This window comes from Anas platyrhynchos, chromosome 21, assembly GCF_047663525.1.
Source record: "Anas platyrhynchos isolate ZD024472 breed Pekin duck chromosome 21, IASCAAS_PekinDuck_T2T, whole genome shotgun sequence".
In the NCBI taxonomy this organism is placed as follows: domain Eukaryota; kingdom Metazoa; phylum Chordata; class Aves; order Anseriformes; family Anatidae; genus Anas; species Anas platyrhynchos.
The window spans coordinates 3613520-3630632 of record NC_092607.1 but is presented as its reverse complement, the minus strand read 5'-3'; the positions used below and the strand labels follow the sequence as shown (position 1 = coordinate 3630632).

General features: G+C 39.0%; 1 long non-coding RNA gene across 1 annotated transcript in view; it reads left to right on the top strand.

Annotated features, from left to right (window-relative positions):
• LOC139999238 (uncharacterized) overlaps nucleotides 1-15483 on the top strand; it is a 174933-nt gene extending 159450 nt beyond the window's left edge. Inside the window, exons 8-9 of the long non-coding RNA XR_011804565.1 lie at nucleotides 11561-11669; nucleotides 13275-15483. This is a non-coding gene — a long non-coding RNA (uncharacterized lncRNA). The remainder of the gene's footprint in view (nucleotides 1-11560; nucleotides 11670-13274) is intronic.
• The last annotated feature ends 1630 nt before the right edge of the window (nucleotides 15484-17113 follow it).

Genomic DNA, 17113 nt, shown 5'->3' with positions numbered 1-17113 from the left:
GCTGTAATATTGCATTACCCAGATACAGAGTTTAAGGACAGGCAATCTTCAATGAGAAAGGAGAAGGAGATATGACAGAATAAATGAGGAAGGACATTATGCTGAAAACAGAATAACATTCACATGGATGACAACTTAGAGACACCTTGAACTTGAGGCTAAATACCCAAATGGTAAAACAATTATAATGGAAAACAATTACTGATCTCCTAGGGCTAGGTGAGAAGACAGATCGGGAAATATTTATGCAGATGGGAGGGCTGTACTTGGGCTAGGACATTGATCATATGAAACTGCAATTACTCTGACATTAACTGGAATGAGAATTATGGAGAGGCTTAGGAAGCTGAATCTATGTTTATTGACAGATTTATTTATTTATTTATTTATTTATTTATTTTAATCCTGCATGTTGACAACCAACAAGATTAGAAGCCATCTGGAAAAAGTTGCAGTAGTTAAGTGAAGGGACACATATGCTGATGCCAGTGCTCAGGTTGGAATAATATTAGCTGAAAGATAGAAGGGAAGGAAATAGATGTTGAGATTGAGCATGATTCTGATTTCCAGGTGTGGGAAATTCTGTATTCTACTGTGCTATTGGAGCTGTTAATTTGTGAGGAATTGGATGACATATCCAGTAAAAAAAGAGTTAGGATGTAGTGTCTATGGGGCTTCAACTGTAGATGCTATAACCTTGAAGGGACTGAAATTTAGATGTCTGGGGGATATGGAAGTAGGTAATGGCAGTCTGAAAAAATACAACACAAGAAGCTGGTTTGTCTGGGGTGGTGTCAGGCTTAGACTGGCAAGGCAGGGATAAGTACTCTTCGTACGAGACTCAGATGACAGCAGAATCATACTGAGAGCTCAGCCAGACCACTGAAATAATTGCACATACCAATAGAAATTAAAGTGGCAAAGATGCGAAGAAGGTCCTATTCTGACAGTCTGGATTTATGTAATCTATCCTGCAGAAGTCTTTTAAAATCCACAAGACATAATTTACAGAAAGACCTTTGCCTTTTCTTTCATTGACACACCATTGTTGACTAACTTGTGGTGTATTATTTGTAATGATGTAATAAATATTTGATGTAAAAAATATTTCTCATGAGAGCTTCTGTGAGCTGTTTGCCGGGAATGTTCATCAGTACTTTTGAAATGTTAACTCTTTCGATGGGACAAGGTGGGAATGTGATGTTCATCCACTCATTCTGCCAGATTCTCTGTTGGAAAAAAATCAGCATATATCTTTTGGATTGAGATTAATGGGGCAGCATTAATTATACCACACAGGGATCTGTCATGGTAATTTAATTAATTTATAACTCTTACATTTCCAGAATAAATACGGTTTTGGAATGTGGTTATCATTAATACCTTTTAATAACTAAATAACTACACCGGATTCACTATATCTTTCAGCAGTCCTGCCTGGATATTCATTTATAGATCCTGAGCAAAATGAGGGAAATTAACATATTTTCCAGAGATCTCTTTTGTATGCATATGCATTTTTCAGGACAGAGAATAGGAGTTTGCAGCAAATGGTAGCTCCAGGGGCAATGTGAGGTGGGTGAAGCATTGGCCAAAACTGAGGCAGAAGAGGACTTGGAGAAGACACCCAGGACATACTGTAAGGACAACACAATAATTGATGAGATTGATCTGTAAAATTGCAATGGGAGAAGAAGAATATGACACAAAAGGGATGAGAGGAGTGTCGCTAAGCTACATGTCTAGAGTCAAAGCTCTGGTATAAGAATATTGCACATTTTGTTGTGGAGGTGCCTGGGGAAGGTGGTTGATTCTGCGTATTTCAGTTCTTTCTTGTGTACAAGCTTTGAGCCTGTTTCCACAAATAACATTGGCATACAGCTGCTGAATGCCAGCTAGAAATGTGCAGTGTTCTTTTTGTAATATGCAGATGTGATTAGTGCTAAAAATAGCTGAAAGCTCTGCGAGCTGTATATTTTTTCAATAATTTGTCTTTCTTTTAGACACCAAAGAAATAGTGAAAATAGCCACAGAAACAAGAAAAGGAGCTTATTTATATTTCTTCCATGATCAGTGGTGTGATTTTATTTACTTAGCTCTCGCAGTCTGTTTTTTGTATTTCTTCCCCTGCCCCTGACTGCCTTGTGTGCATTTCCGAGTCACAAAGTGAGTTACCGCCATCTTCTGGTCCAGCGAGACAGAAGTCCCAAAATACCTCCCCAGTGCTGGGCGGTCACCTGGCCCCTGCCAGCAGGGAGTTCCCATGGGGTCCCCGTGTGTTCCCTGAAGGCCATTTATCTGACTATTCAGAGAAAAAAGGGATGCTTAACTCATCGTAGGTTGGAAGCCTGGTCCCAGGGGTCCAGACTAGTCTGAGATTTGTACATGGTTCCATCATTGGCTTCATATGTGAGAAGAGACAAGTCAATTATCTGTTCTTTAACAGGAGGACAAGTTATGCATTCTTTCATTAGACAATGTCTGAGACTTCTTCAACAATACCCCTTGTGTTACAGGTCAATACTATCTTTGTGTTACAGGTAAACATAAATTGTGTTATCCCTTTCTGTAAAATCTGTACATTTATTTTTGCTTCCTGCAGTCACCTTTTCAGAATATGTTATTCATGAGCTTAAAAATCAGTTCGGGTGAACAGCTAAAGACAAAGCTGAAGGTCATCGGCTCCTCTCAACTCATTGTATATTGCCAGTAAATGCCTTATGCTTTTGTACTGCTTAAATAATATTCGTGCTACTTCACGTGAGAGGGGATAAAGTGATTGCCTTTGATTTACTGGGAACAATCATTTCTATAAGGCATTCTGGTTTTCCTCAGAATCTAATCTTTGGTGTGATAGCGTCTACAGTTTTCATCAGAAAAAATCTGGCGTCTATGTAAACCAGCTTAAATATTTGTTTGGAATTATCATCTCTTATTTTTTGTCCTCCAATACATTGCTTTCATTGTGACCTCAGACTTCACAGACAGAAGTAATTGAAAGAAGCATGCCAGTACAACCACCTTTGGAGTGAATCTGCCAGCTTGTAAAATACAAAGATTGATCTTCTAAATGCTTACATGCATTATATATTGTAGTGTCTGGAACAGACTGACTGGTAAGGAGGCAGGTGTAGAAAGTATGACTTAAGCATTTTGAGAGTTTGGCTTACATTTTCTAGGAGAATCCTTAAAGATGAGACCAGAGGCCTGCAGCCGTGCACAGCATTTGATGTAACATTTAAATTCATTGTGCTTGTTCACATTCTTTCTGCAACTCTAATTCCACATCTGCATGCAAGAATATGTTTTTCCATAAGTTGACACCTTCTCAAAAAAAAAAAAAAATAGGAGCAACATTTAATCTTAATTGTATTTATTCATAATTTCCATTTATATTTACAATGAAGTGCAACAGCCTTTTCCTCTTCATCATGTAATCTGTGGAACTTTCAGGATAAAGGGCTTTGTGTTTAATGGTTTTCATGTTCTTACTTCTTAAAAAGCACAGAGTAATTTATGGGCATTCTTTTACATACTCAGCAGGCCTCTGCTCATCCCATTAAGTATTTCTGGTAAATAAATGATCTCTGAGCATTTTGTTATGCCCTGAAGAAGCACATGTTTATATCATATGTATTAGCCAAATGTTCCATAATGCAGGAAAAAAATAAGAATATGTGAAAACAAATGCAGCAGAACAGATGATTGTAAAGAGCCTATCACCAGGAAATTCATTTAGAAGAAATCAAACCTGACCCTGGTAAGTTTGATGTTTTTTTCATTACTATCTTCAATAGACATGCAAGATGAATGCAGATTAAGGTTTTGACCTGTCTTTAATATAAAGCCTGACAATAGCAGACAGCAAAGCAGGAATGGTAGCAGATTTAATCATGGATTTCACCCACATTCATCAGACCAGCAGGGCACTCATTTCAGAGACTCATAAGATTATTCTTTTCCCCCTGTGAAATCCTCTTGCTGCTTTCTGGTTCACTGGCAGCATCTAAAGATATGTTCTGATCTGATGTGGTGCAGCTGACAAAGGAACTCTCTCTGGAACTCATCAATTATAGACTTTGCAAAAGATTTCACTTCTAACCTAGTAATTGATCTTTAAACTCACTTCAAAAAAAACCCTAGCCAACTTTGCTGAGCTGGGAGTCAGTGAAAGATTATACTTGTTTTCCTGTTCTGTTCCACAGCACCCTGCTTTTCTGTTGGTCAAAGGTTGAAACCAGTGAAGACAGCAAAGGTTTTCATCCTAATAGTTTTCATCCTTTAAGTTTACTGTCAGGACTTTACTTTTCTAAGACTCCAAACAGTATGGGGCCATCACATATAGTATACTCCACAGTGTTCCTTTCTACCGGAGAGTCATTATTATCATCTTTTCACAGGGTTCTTCACCTAGCTGAACTTCCTTTCCCCTCATCTCCTCTCATCTCATCTCCTTCTCCCTCCTCACCCCTTCTCTCCCTTAAACTTTCCCCTCCTGTCCCTGAGCTATAAAACTGAATGCCATGTCTCTGTCCAAAAGATGGTGGGTATTACCAGAGAGTTTTCACCCTGCCTTTGGTGATGGCTCCGCTCTCCACGAGGTGAGCTGACAGGGTAGGTTAGCTGTGTGCTCATTGTGCTTCTTGTCATGAAATCAGCCCACGGTTAGCAAACAGCACATATTCCACCCTTCAGTGGTAGGATGAAGTGGGCCCTCCAGCTTCACTCTGGTGCTGATGAGAAATGCCTTCTGGAACTGTTTGTTCAGATGTGGGCCCTGAGCTGCAGCAGAGGGGCAGTAGTAAGCCCCTGGCAATGGTGAAGTAGTTCGCTGCCAGCAGCCTTCTTCACAGTAGTTGGTCAGAAGTGCCTCTGTCTGCATCCATCAGCTGGCCACAAGCAAACTTCTCTTTGGTACAGCATCTGGGTCCAGAGTTCCAGGAAGCTGACTACCAGAAAAATCTGAAGTACCTCTGAGTACTGAAGTGCCTCAGAGTGAAGTTGCACAAGATATGGAGAATCCAGTACAGCAGCTCATTGCTGCTGAAAGGACAGACTGCTTCCCCCACTCCTCTCTCCCTGCTTTCCTCTTTCTCCTTGTACTGATGCAGTGAACCTTGCTGTGAGCTGATTCAGCATGCTAACTGAGCAGGAAACACACCACTGAATGGCTTTCTGCTGAGTTAGCAAGTTGAATAAGCTCACAGAAAAGTCTGATGAGTGCCAAAACTGGCACAGGACAGGGCAAAAGCTGTGCAGCTGGACCTCTCCTTGTTGGCTGCAGCAGCCTCTTGCCCTGTACACCACGTACCCTTGCTCTTAGTCAGGCAACCAACCCATTTGACCTTACAGTTCAGCATATGTTAAATGCTTTGCCAAGCAGCATCTAGAATCAAATTAAGGGGTTTTCAGGGAACTAAGTGAAATGAACAGAATCTGTTGGTTTCTGTAGAAGTTTTGTCTAGGGAAATACTAAACAAGAGCCAAGGCTTTCAGTGGTACAGCCTGTTGCAGGATATGCCAATCATGTGGGTAGATGCCAACCTATCTCTTCTCTCATATGTAGAAAGTGATGGTGTTTTGTGGTTTACAAAGCAGTTATTTATTAAAAATCTCTTCCATATAAGATAAAAGATTGTGAAGAAAATACAAATAGAAAAAAAAATATTATTTTACAGTCTGGCATATTTTCATCTTTGTTCTATAGCATACCATAGTAAATCATACTCTAGCACTCACTGCAGGGCAAAAGCAGCTGTATATAGGGTGATCAGAATGCAGGGAACCAAATTCTCCTTTCCCTTGTACTGACTATACTTTCACTGCTTTCTGTGGAGATGCATTTTAAATGAGTTAGTCAAAAGATTTTTAGTTCAAAGTACTGTTGATAGGACTCACCTGTAGGATTAAGTACTGATTCTTCAGCAGTGATTTTAGTTTTTATATCAAATGATCATTCTCCCTGGAAGAAGGCTGAGTTAAACAGGAAAAAATGCATCCTGGGAGGGTTTTCGAAGCAATCATCTCTTACGGTATTTTTCAGTCAGGAAATGAAAGAATGTTTCTGTCTGCTCTTTGACAGTCCCATGCTCTTCACTGGTTTGTGGAAAAGGGAAAAAAAAATCAGGTGATTAAAACATAACGTACCCTTTTAACCCTGCTTTTTCTGATACTTTTAACATTCTCATTTTTTATTACAAGAGCTGATGAACTGTAAGTGATTGGTATGAGGGAGAATAGATTGTGCACTTAGCCCTACCATCTGACTTAGTTAATCTTCCAAAATGCAATTTATTCTGACTGGTAACTCTAGTGCGTTTAATGGAACACAGGGTTAAAGGGAGAAACTGGAAACAAATGCTCTCTATCTAAAGGCCAATCAATAACTGAATAGTTTGACAATCTCAAACCTTTGTCACTTTAATGTAATTGGAGTGTATGGAAAAGACATTACATTTCAGCACCTACTAGCATCAGCCTCCGTTATTGGTGATACCACTTTGAAAGCGTTCAAGTCGTCCTGCTGTAATAATGTGAAAGGAGTGGGTGTAGAGGCTTGTGCTGTCTTTTAAATCTATTTTGAGGGATTTTGTAGTTCTACACAGATTGCAGTTTGCTGTATATATTGTTTTTGGGACACACATGGAACCTCTTAGTATGTTTGAAGATTTTTATGGGCTGGTATGTCTAAAACTAATGAGGCTGAACATGTTTGAAGCTGGTTATGGGGGCTCTCTCTAGCAGTCCATCATCTGTGGTTTCTCCAGATGAGCAAGTAGGGAAAAAAAAGTAATATTACTGGAGGGATATTATGCAACAAATCATGTGAATGGCATCATGCTCAAAAAGATATGAATGTTGAAACTGATTTTTAATAATCACCCTTAATAGTGACTGTTCAGTTGTATCAATCAGAAATAGCTTTCTGAAAACAATTTCCTGTGACTGCTGGTATGTTTGCTTCTTACTCATATTAATAAGTGGGAAAATTCATTTGGAGGAGGAGACTGAGAGAGAGTCCCTCCATTTCCTTTGGCTTTCAGAGGTAAGAAACAATTTCACATCTCTTTGAGTGTCACTCAAGTACAGTAAATAATGTCGCTGGGAGGACTAGTTTAAGGCAGTTACAACTACCTCACCTGTTTTGTCATTATAGGGCCTGGTGAACCTCCTTCCACCATTGCTACACAGAAAAGCCATGTTCCTTTTTTATATTTGTTTTGGAAAGTTCATTATTTTGAGTGTTTATGTCAATGGCTATATGGATTATTCCTGTGAATACGATGGACTAGATTCAGTGTCCTACTGACAAAATCAGCCAATTTTCCCCAGAGGAGGAAACTGAATATTTACTCTTTTCTCTCTTTAGGGGATCCAACTACCCCAGGCAGCTCTGAAAACACAGCCTAGAATTCTTAATGTGTGTTCCTTTCAGCTTTACATATAGACAGCGTAATTGTAAAGAGATATTTGATATTTCTTTGCTTAACAGCTTTTTTTTAGTTTTAATTCCTCACCCCCTGCCTTCTTGCAAACTCTGATGATGCAAATATCAGATTCACATCTAATACAGAATTAATTTGGAAGAATGCATGTGCCCTTTTATGACTTTCCTTGAACATGAATCCAGAAGTATACTTTCAACTGCAATAAAAACATACAGTTTTAACTGCCAGCTAGTATTTGGCTGTTCTGGGAGGAGAAAAAGCCTCCATGGCCTGTGTGCTGACCACCAGGGACTTCCTGAGTGCCTTGAGCAAGGTGACTTGGCCCAGCAGAAAGGTTTCAGTCTGGGGAGGAGATGAATCTTGCTCCCTCCTTCCCTATATTGACATGGACATGTCATTTACTTTCTCTGTATTTCATTTCTCCACATGCAGAGGTAGATAAAACTATTTACCAGGCAGTAAATGCACAGCCTCTGTAGTTGCTGACACAGAGCTATGCTGAAATTGTAGCTTTAATTCCACTACTACTTGGAAATTTGGGAGGTTTCTTGGAACCTTTGTCAAAGAGACATACTAAGTGGTATTGTGGCTACTTGTCATAAATTCTTTCCACCTGCATACTTTTATGTCTGAAAAAGCCTGTTATTTCACTTGAAACCAGCAGGGCTTTTACTTACTGCTGCTAAATACTGATATTTCCATGAGATTTAATGTATTTTACAATTTTATGAGTAGCTATGAATAAAAGCTACCTAGTAATGAGGAATGAAGCTAAAGATGGGTAGTCTCCTATGGCTTTTTCTTCATCAGTCTGAGACCAGGCTTTGATAGCTGAGGCAGTTTCTGAATGGTGAGTCTGACTTTTTTTTTTTAGTGGGGGAAAAATAATTAAAGGAAACTCACCTGACAGAAGAAGATGCCCAGAGCTTCTTAACAAGAAGCTTTCTGTGGAACAGAGTGAGAGGAAGGGCAGGAGGAACAGTCAGTTGGATTTGAAAGGGAGGCTGGTTGGGTGGTCGGGGGAGGCTGGCTCCTGTGACAGGGATTTCCTTTGGTGCCGCACGGAAACTTTGCACATGGCACCAGTCCTGTCGCTTGCGAGCAGCCTCAAGGTTCTTCAGAAGCATTTGGAGGCCTAAACCAGAAGAAGAATTCTTGTAGTGTTCTCAGGTATGCCATGGAATTAATAAGGTTTTCCGCTATGTTTTCCCTTCCTTTCCTAACAATTCTATTGTTCTGGTTTCCTTACGATTGCCTCAGAGCACAGAACTAATGATTCCAGGGAGTGGGCCACAAAATCTCAGAGATTTTCCAGAGCTTGGGTATCAAATTTAAAGCCTGACTGTACATCCAATATCTAATTCTTTTTTCAGTGCCCAATACATGACAATTACTTGAATTTTAGTTCCCATTTAATCACTTCAGCCACTCATTCCTATAAACATTTTCTGCAGTTCTTTTCAACTACCTTCAGATTTTGTTACCAAAAATAACATTTTTGTCATTTGTATTTTTGTCACAAGACTATTTACCCCTTCATTTTTAAAATCGTTGGTGAACAAATCCTGGCAGATAGCAACACAGATCCAAGTGTGTTGCTGATAATCCTCATCCTGTGTGAAAAGTGCCATTTGGTTCTTGGCTTTTAAATGATTGTCATGCGGTTGGAATTACATCTGAGAGATCTTGTTCTCATTTTCTGTCTGTACAGTGGGTAAATAGTACTAACACTTAATGGGGATGCTATGGAGATAAATACATTTGAAAAGTATTGCAAGCTACTCAGAAACTACTGTCAGAGGGGAGCCAGATGTGATGAGTGCTTGCTGGCAACCGAGAGCCAACAGCCCCTCAGACGAGGAGCTGGACCCCGCTGGGCCTGGGACTAGAAGTACAGCCATAGTGGGAAAGGAAGGAAAATGTTTATCAACCACTGCAAGGTTGAGCCAAGGCACACACTGACTGCTAAAGCTAGAGATCTGTTGGTGAATAAGGATTGGTTGGTACAAGAGTCCAGTGTGAAAACCCCAAAGATACTGAATGAAGAGTTGGGAAACTTCTGTTCTGAACTTTGTAATTAGCTCCGCTTTATAAAAGAAGGCTAACCGCAGCCGTGGTCTAGGCTGCATCTCAGAAACTGAGTGTAATTCTCTAATGAGAAATTTTAATAAATGCAATCCATAAAGCACTTCTGGCTAATTACATTATCCTGGCTCCTCCTATTTATCTCCATCTGTTAAACTGCTTTAAAAGGCAATTAAATTGTCCTTTGAAGTTAGAATGCTTTAAAAGGTAAAAAATACTTCGAATACTTTCCTATCTCTCCTTCTCATGTAAACAAGTCTTTTAGATAGCTGAATTGATGTTGTGCTATTAGTAAGAGAGTGTGTAATCATTTGTGAGGTTCTGTTCCATAGAGATAGGCAAGAAGTAGACTATATCTGTTGGGGATCGTTTGGTCCACACTGTTAAAAAAATTGAAAACTATTACTTTAGTAAATGCAAATCTGTGCTGCTGTGCTTGGGTTATAAGTGCTGTTTAGCACTGTGATTCTACTGAATTTATGGAAACTACACTTGATTTGCACCAAATAGGCAATAGAAATAAGGCCCAAGGTTTGTTATTCCTTTCAGCAAGACACCTTAGCTGTTGTACTGGCTATAAAGCTGCTTATTATTTCACACAACTTTAATAAAAAAAAAAAAAAGAAAAAGAAAGTAGAGCTGAGTTCATATGGGATCACAGATAAATGATGCATCCTTTCCAAATCACTCTTTCCAAGCAATGTATTCTTATGATAGCTTCATTAACTTTGGCGCAATAATTTGCAGATAAATTCCATCCAAAAAAGAAGCAAGTATTCAAGCACTGCTAATAATGTGAATTAGATTTTTGCACATTAAAAATGTGATAAAGCCATACTAATTATTTTTAATTATCTCGAGATAAAAATACGTCACTCATGTAAGTAATTATGTAAGTAATTTAAACCTGATTAAATAATAATGATTCCTTGCTCATTGCCTTCAAAGTGCTTATAACCAAATTTAATTTTAAGCAGGATCAAGAAAATAATCACTTGATTCGAGCATTAATTACTAATTTTAATTCTAATTCATTAAAAACAGACCTATTTTTTGCAGACTCTGCAGGGCATTGACATTTTGCAAAATGAGTCATTATTTTGGCATGGCGAAGTATTTTTCAAATGATGAATCATGACTACCAGAAGGGATTGTGAAAGAGCTCCAAGGGAGCTTCAACTTCTTAGAAAAAGCAGCCCTGTTTAGCAGCAGTGCTCTTCCTCCAGGTTGTGACTGGAGAAGGATTTGTAACTCAGCTGGTCATGTTAGCTAGGGAGCTGCTAACTACCTTTAATTACTGGCAGTAGGGGAGCAAGCAGGAGATAAACTGGCCTAAAGCAAATAGCTTTATCGAGACCAACTGGTACAAGGTAGGAGACAGTTTAAGTCAGTTTAGAAATGTAAAAATCAGGTGTTTGATAAAGCTTCACTTCCAGTCAAGTTGGAAATGGATATATAATGTAAGCAGTTCATTCAGGAGTTCATTCTGGAAGGTGTAGCCTTGCTTCTGTAGGACTGCTTTTTTTTGTTAGTGGTGGTTGGGTTTTCTGTTTGCCTACCTAACCTCCTCTGTTAAGAAGTGACTGCAACACCCTCCAAAAGAATTGCTGGTTAAGCTTTTGGATTATTCATTCCTTTGGGAAAGGATTACCTTTTTGATATGTAACTGTAAAGAGTTTAGCCTAATATCTATGTGGCCCTATCTGATAAATTAAGAAAAAATACATTAATATGGCAGTAATTTTTCTTACAGTAGGTTTTAAGCCCCATGAGGACTAGTGTAATTGTTGTCTAATGCACTGAACAGTACAACCTATAGGTTTCACTGCTCTTTTCTACAGCTAATTCAGTAGCTCATTTTTGCTCACTCAAATTATATGCTTTGTAAGTTCCAAATGATCAGAACAACTCCTCATAAGGGATTTGACCAACATTTTATCAAGCTTACTTTTGAGAATGTTTCCTGATGTTCAGCTTACATTTTTTACACTTAGCAGTATCATCCTTCTCATGCTTTTTCTGCTCAGAGAACTCATCTTAATCAAAGAACTGGACACTGCTTCTGCTGTTGAAAATCAACAGGACTACAGTTTTGACAAGTTATCATTTCAACTCTGAACGAAAACCAGAAAAAAGGTAACTTTTTTTCTCTTTTTGTTCTATATGGAAGGTATTATTTTGTGCTGACTTAAGGTGCTGTCAGCCATTCACCAAACCTCAGAATAAGGAGAACATAACTGCAAATAGAACCTGAGATACTCAATGCAGCAAACCCATTGTCCACACATCACATTTCTCTGTATATGTGTAATGACCTGAAATAGAAAAAAACAATTTTATTGAATGTAGTGATGTAGGGGATGAGCCACGTTCCTGGAGTAACTGTCATCTGCAGTTTAAACAAGAAAACCATGATGCATTAGTTAAATTGTCAGACTTAACAGAAAGAAAAACACTGAAGATTAAGGCCATATGTCATCTGTAGCAAAAAAACTGCCTAGCGTAATACAGTGTACAGGTGGAGACCGGGCACAGACAAGCATTGTGTCTTCCTTCCAAAATTTCCTCCTGTATACTTGTACCCACAGGAGGTGGGCAGTGCCTGGCAGATGTAAAATCTGGTTCTGCCTACAGTGGAAGTTTGGAAACAAATGGTCTCAGGGGTGCCCTGCTCCTGGCCTGGGTGGGCTGCAGCTGCCTCCCTGCTGCTGTCACAGCAGCTGCAGAGCTGGGGCAGACAGCAAGCACAGCTTCTCAGCAGGCCTTCAGCACTGTTTCTTTGGCAAGCTCAGCAGCAGCAGCATGCCCCTGGATGAACTGCTGTAACACGTAGCTGTACAAGGAAAAAGGGTTGTCAAAGACGTTCTAGAAATTGTTCCAATTGCTCTGAACTGGGGTTATTTACTCTTTTGTCCTGTTGATCTAAGAAGGCAGACTTCTTCACACCACTTCAGTGCAAGTCATAGGTGTGGCTAGTACTGGTACTACTAGTACAAGGTACTACAAGTACAAGCTCTCATATTTAAGCTTCCCTGGTGGTATTTGTTCTTTGTTCAAGACAACTTATGAACCCAGGCCAGCAAAATGCTATTAGGATTCCAAGGCAAAGAACTGGCACAGTCACAGTCTTTGCCCCTCACTTCTGAACTGTAACATGAAAAAACTCAGACATTTTAGTTCATCTTCAGTGAGCAAGCAGCTTATTCCTTTGTCAATGACCAGCTGATTGCCCAGGTAACTGGGATCAAATGAGAAAGCAAGCTGGTCAAATTCACCGGGGAAGAGAAAAGGAACTTTTTTAAAAATGATGCTGATTAAGTAGAAAATGTAGATGAAGACGGAGAGGGCTATTAGACTGATGAACGTTGGACTAAGAGTCTTAATGTAGATCTGTGAGATTTGCACCTTTCATGATCTGTATTACCCTCAGAAAGAAAGTTTACTAGTTTAGTTCTCTGTTCCTTAATTTGAATTCCTAGTGCCCACTTACCTTAATTTTCCTTTTCTTACTATGTAGGCTCTTTCTATAAAAATAGCCTCTGAAGCAGAAAAACTCTCTCTCAAAACTTGAGGAGTGACCACACTTGTTAGTGACAGAGAACAGATGTGCACCAACTTCCTCATTCTTTGACAGCTGTCATTTTCTGTAATATAAAATACTGCTTGGACAGCAACTCATTATATATTGCTTCTATCTATGGCACATTGACTTAGTTTGTTTTTCTTTGGTTTCTGTCCCAGTGTCATATTCAACTGCTGTAAAGCTGAAACGTGTCTCTAGGCCAGGAGTTGCGGAACCAGCAGCACACCTTTAATTTTCCTGCAAGTGCAATGGAAGTCAAACCATCGTTAAAACCAATGGAAAAAACTAGAAGCTTGTTCTTGCTTTGTAATGTGCAGGATACTAGACTTGGAGGATGTAGAGAATTCACCAGTGTAATTTTGTGTAAGAACCAAAACCTAACTTAGCTCACCATGCAATAATGGGACAAAACAGATGTTCTTTTTTAGGGCAAAGGAAGCCCCAAACAAAACTCTTCTTGAATCTGGCTCTGACAATGTTTCTCTTTATTACTAGGAACAAAAGGAAGCCCAAGTCACTGTATCTTGATCAGAGGCACCACTGAAAGGATTTAACTCTTATGTTACTCTCTTCTTTCTTGGAAAACCTGTTGAATGCTTTCAGGTTTGCAGACTTTGTGTCTGCAGTAAGTTCTTTTAGAAAACAGGATCTCTGCCTAAATGCAAGCCCCTAGATAGACAAGAAAATGGCAAGAGTTCCCATGCCAGAGATAGCTGAGAGCACTGGCAAGCTAAGTGTATCAGAGGCATTTAGGGGTAGAATAAGGTGATGTGGGGAGGCTGGCTGGCTGTCCAGAACTTCCTTGTGCAAACTGATGGATTGCCAGGCATTTGATGCAGTACATACACCATGGAAAATAGTAAATGTTGTCCCCCATTTTGATATTCTGAGTAAGTATCAGAACATATAATTCTGAGTTCAGTGCTCTGAGGGAAGACTCAGGATCTTTCTTGGTTTCAGGGTCAAAGAAAGTTTTAGATGCTCTGTTGTGGGAATAAAAGGCAGCAATGCATTGTCCTGGCTCTAGTTTTTGCCTTTCTTTTTGCAGAGGAAGGGAAAGAGATCTAGTTCCTTAGTCTGTGACCTATAAAGACAGAATACAGTTTGCAGACAGTAGGAAAGAGCTCTTTTAATTGTTCCACGTCCCACAAAACAAAATGGACTTGACCTTCAAATACAGTTTTCCATTTACTTTCTCACTCTTCATGAAGTCCAATGGTTTCTGCTTAAACAAGCAATAGCCCAAGTAATTTTAAAAACCCAACATTAATGTTCCTCATTCAGGTATCTTTCAACCATCCAAACCCAAGAGGAGTGCTCTGAATCCTGTCTGATAGAAGACCCATCATTATGACCATCTGGGCAGTGTTCTCTGAGTGACTTGAATTCAACTCTGACAGACACAGAGCATACAGTATACCAAACACACACACAGGAGTAATACCAAAATGACAGCATGGACTAGACAATACAACACAAAAAGTTGAACAAATTATATTAAAACTTTTTTCTTAATGCAGGATACACATGCTTAGTTAAAAATACAGAACATGAAGAAAAATATAACACTCTATTAGTATACTAGAATCCCTCAAACATAACTGGAAAAAAACTCTCAAATATTCTGTACATTTTTTTCTTTTTACAAAACATTTGAAAATGCCAGTCCAATGAACTGATATAAAAATATCATCTCAGAACATTTTTCCTAAAGCCATGTAAAGGTCTGGTTTATGCAAAAACATACTGTACAACTTGTGTCACTTCAGCATTTCCCCCCTGCCCAGATGAGGTAATTGATCTTAGGTGCAAAATGAGCTGTAGATGCAGTAATGTTTTATCAGTCTTGTTCCTGTAGCTGATCATCAGTTATCTTTCAAAAGCCTTTTAAATTTGGTCTAACCTATGGTCAGAGTAGTGTGGCCATTGCTACCCTTTGTAACAAGACTAAAAATAAAAGCCTTTCAGAAGTCTTCTGTCCTCTGCAATGAGTTATGTATTCTATACTTACTGTACTAGTGCAGTGATTTTCATCTTGTGGTCTTATCTCATCTAGACATGGCCGTGAAAACTCTGAAAACCAAACCTGTTGTTCTAAGATAATTGATGTCTTTTGTCTTTAAATCAGCACTGAAGGGTGGCCTTGAGAATAAAAAGGAGTAACCAATGGTGGTACAGGTACTAACAAATTTTTCTTCTGGTACACTTGATTGATTGCAACAGAGAATCAGAGCCTGATTCTCACAGTATACAGAAACATTGACAATTAGTAGGACCTGGAATAAACAGTATTATATGTGTGCCAAACTGTGCGATAGAAGAAATGGGCTTAACAGGGACTATATGGAAATCCAAAATAAATAGCCTATTGCCAAGACCATATTTTAAAAAGATTATTGATTTACCATTCACTTATGTTCTGAATTCTGATATTCATCAAATCAAAGATAGTAACAGCTACTGATAAGGAGCCTGAAGAAACTTCATACGTAAATGTGTTTTTTTTTGTCCTAAAGGAAAACAGGTATGGTAAAGTAGGTTCCCTGATGGTGTGTATAAATATATGGTACTTCTGATTCCTGAAATGGAGCAGAATGACAAATATGCTCAGTTGTTTTACCTCTAACCAAGTGCTGTCAAATAATATACCTACGGGAATTAAATGCAGAGGTTTCTTTATGTGTCTTTGTGATGTTTATCCTATTTTTCTATCCATCTTCCTGTTTTTAAAGTCACTAGAACTATATTATATATGTAAAGCACTCCATGTTTTCAAAACAGCTTACAACTCCCAGTTTGAAAACAGGTTAGTTTTTCTCCTTTGACTCTTCACAGTACAGTGGTAAGAAAATTTCCCTCCCCAAACTGAAGCAGGAAGGAAAAGTGAATTGCTTGTTACAGCAAAGGAAGTTAGTTGGGAACAGTGAGACAGAGACCTCAGAAAGCCATGGTTTAAGGGCACGAGAAGGTCTTCTGTTTATATTAAGTAGAAACACTCCTTCAGTGATGAAGTGGAGTGATGTTGTGACAGTACCATCAAACCTGCTGTATGGTATGGTATTTAACATGTATGGTATTTAATAGAAAACAAAAATGATTTCTGCATACAGAGACAGCTCAGAGCCCAGTGGCATGACAATGGTTTCTCAGTGCTAATCAAAGCCGGGGCTCCCGCACTACGTACAGAGCAGAAAAAGCGTGCTGTTTCTTCCCTGTTTAACTTCTGCAGGTTTGTCTTACTTTGAACCTCGTATTCTAACATTGTAGGTCTACGCTATACTTAGTAGTTTTATATACAAATTGTACTGGATAATTTGATTAATCTCTGATACCTTATCAGTAAGCCTATGCACTATGCTTTTGTGAATAAGATAGCTTCACGAGCTGTTTGTTAAGTTTTTGTTGTTCTTTTTTTTTTTTTTTCCCCTTTTGCCATTGACCAATGACCAGCTTAGCAGCTGTGCCAGACACTCGTAATGCCAAGCAGTATGACAGATTGTACTGTGTGCACTGTTACAGAGCCAGAAGCGTTTCAAATTATTTTTACATTGAAATTCTTGTTGTTTTCACTTAGTGTTTTATATCCTAAATCACTTCAGACCCATGAAATAATTAGCACTGAAAATATTCCCAAATAGCAGAGCAGTGAGCTTTTAGCACCACTTACTGATAAGAAAATGTGATAGAGGCAAAAGGATCTGCCAGAGCCCAGGTGAATTTTTCTTTTCAATATTTCTATTCTGAAAGGACTTGTTGAGACATCTGTCCGAATCTGTGGTTTCTCATCTAAAAATCCTTCTAGTTCAGTCTGCAAATAAGTACTGGCATTTGAAAATGTCTAATGCTCAAAGACTGCTAGGCCTAGACTTGAACTTTCTGCTTTGCAAATGCTATAGACAAAACAGGGCAAAGCAGGGCCTGTTTCTGGCTCCTGTCACAGACACATACAGAGCACACAGCCTTTCCTGACCCACCCAGAGAGGCTCTCCTGTTACTC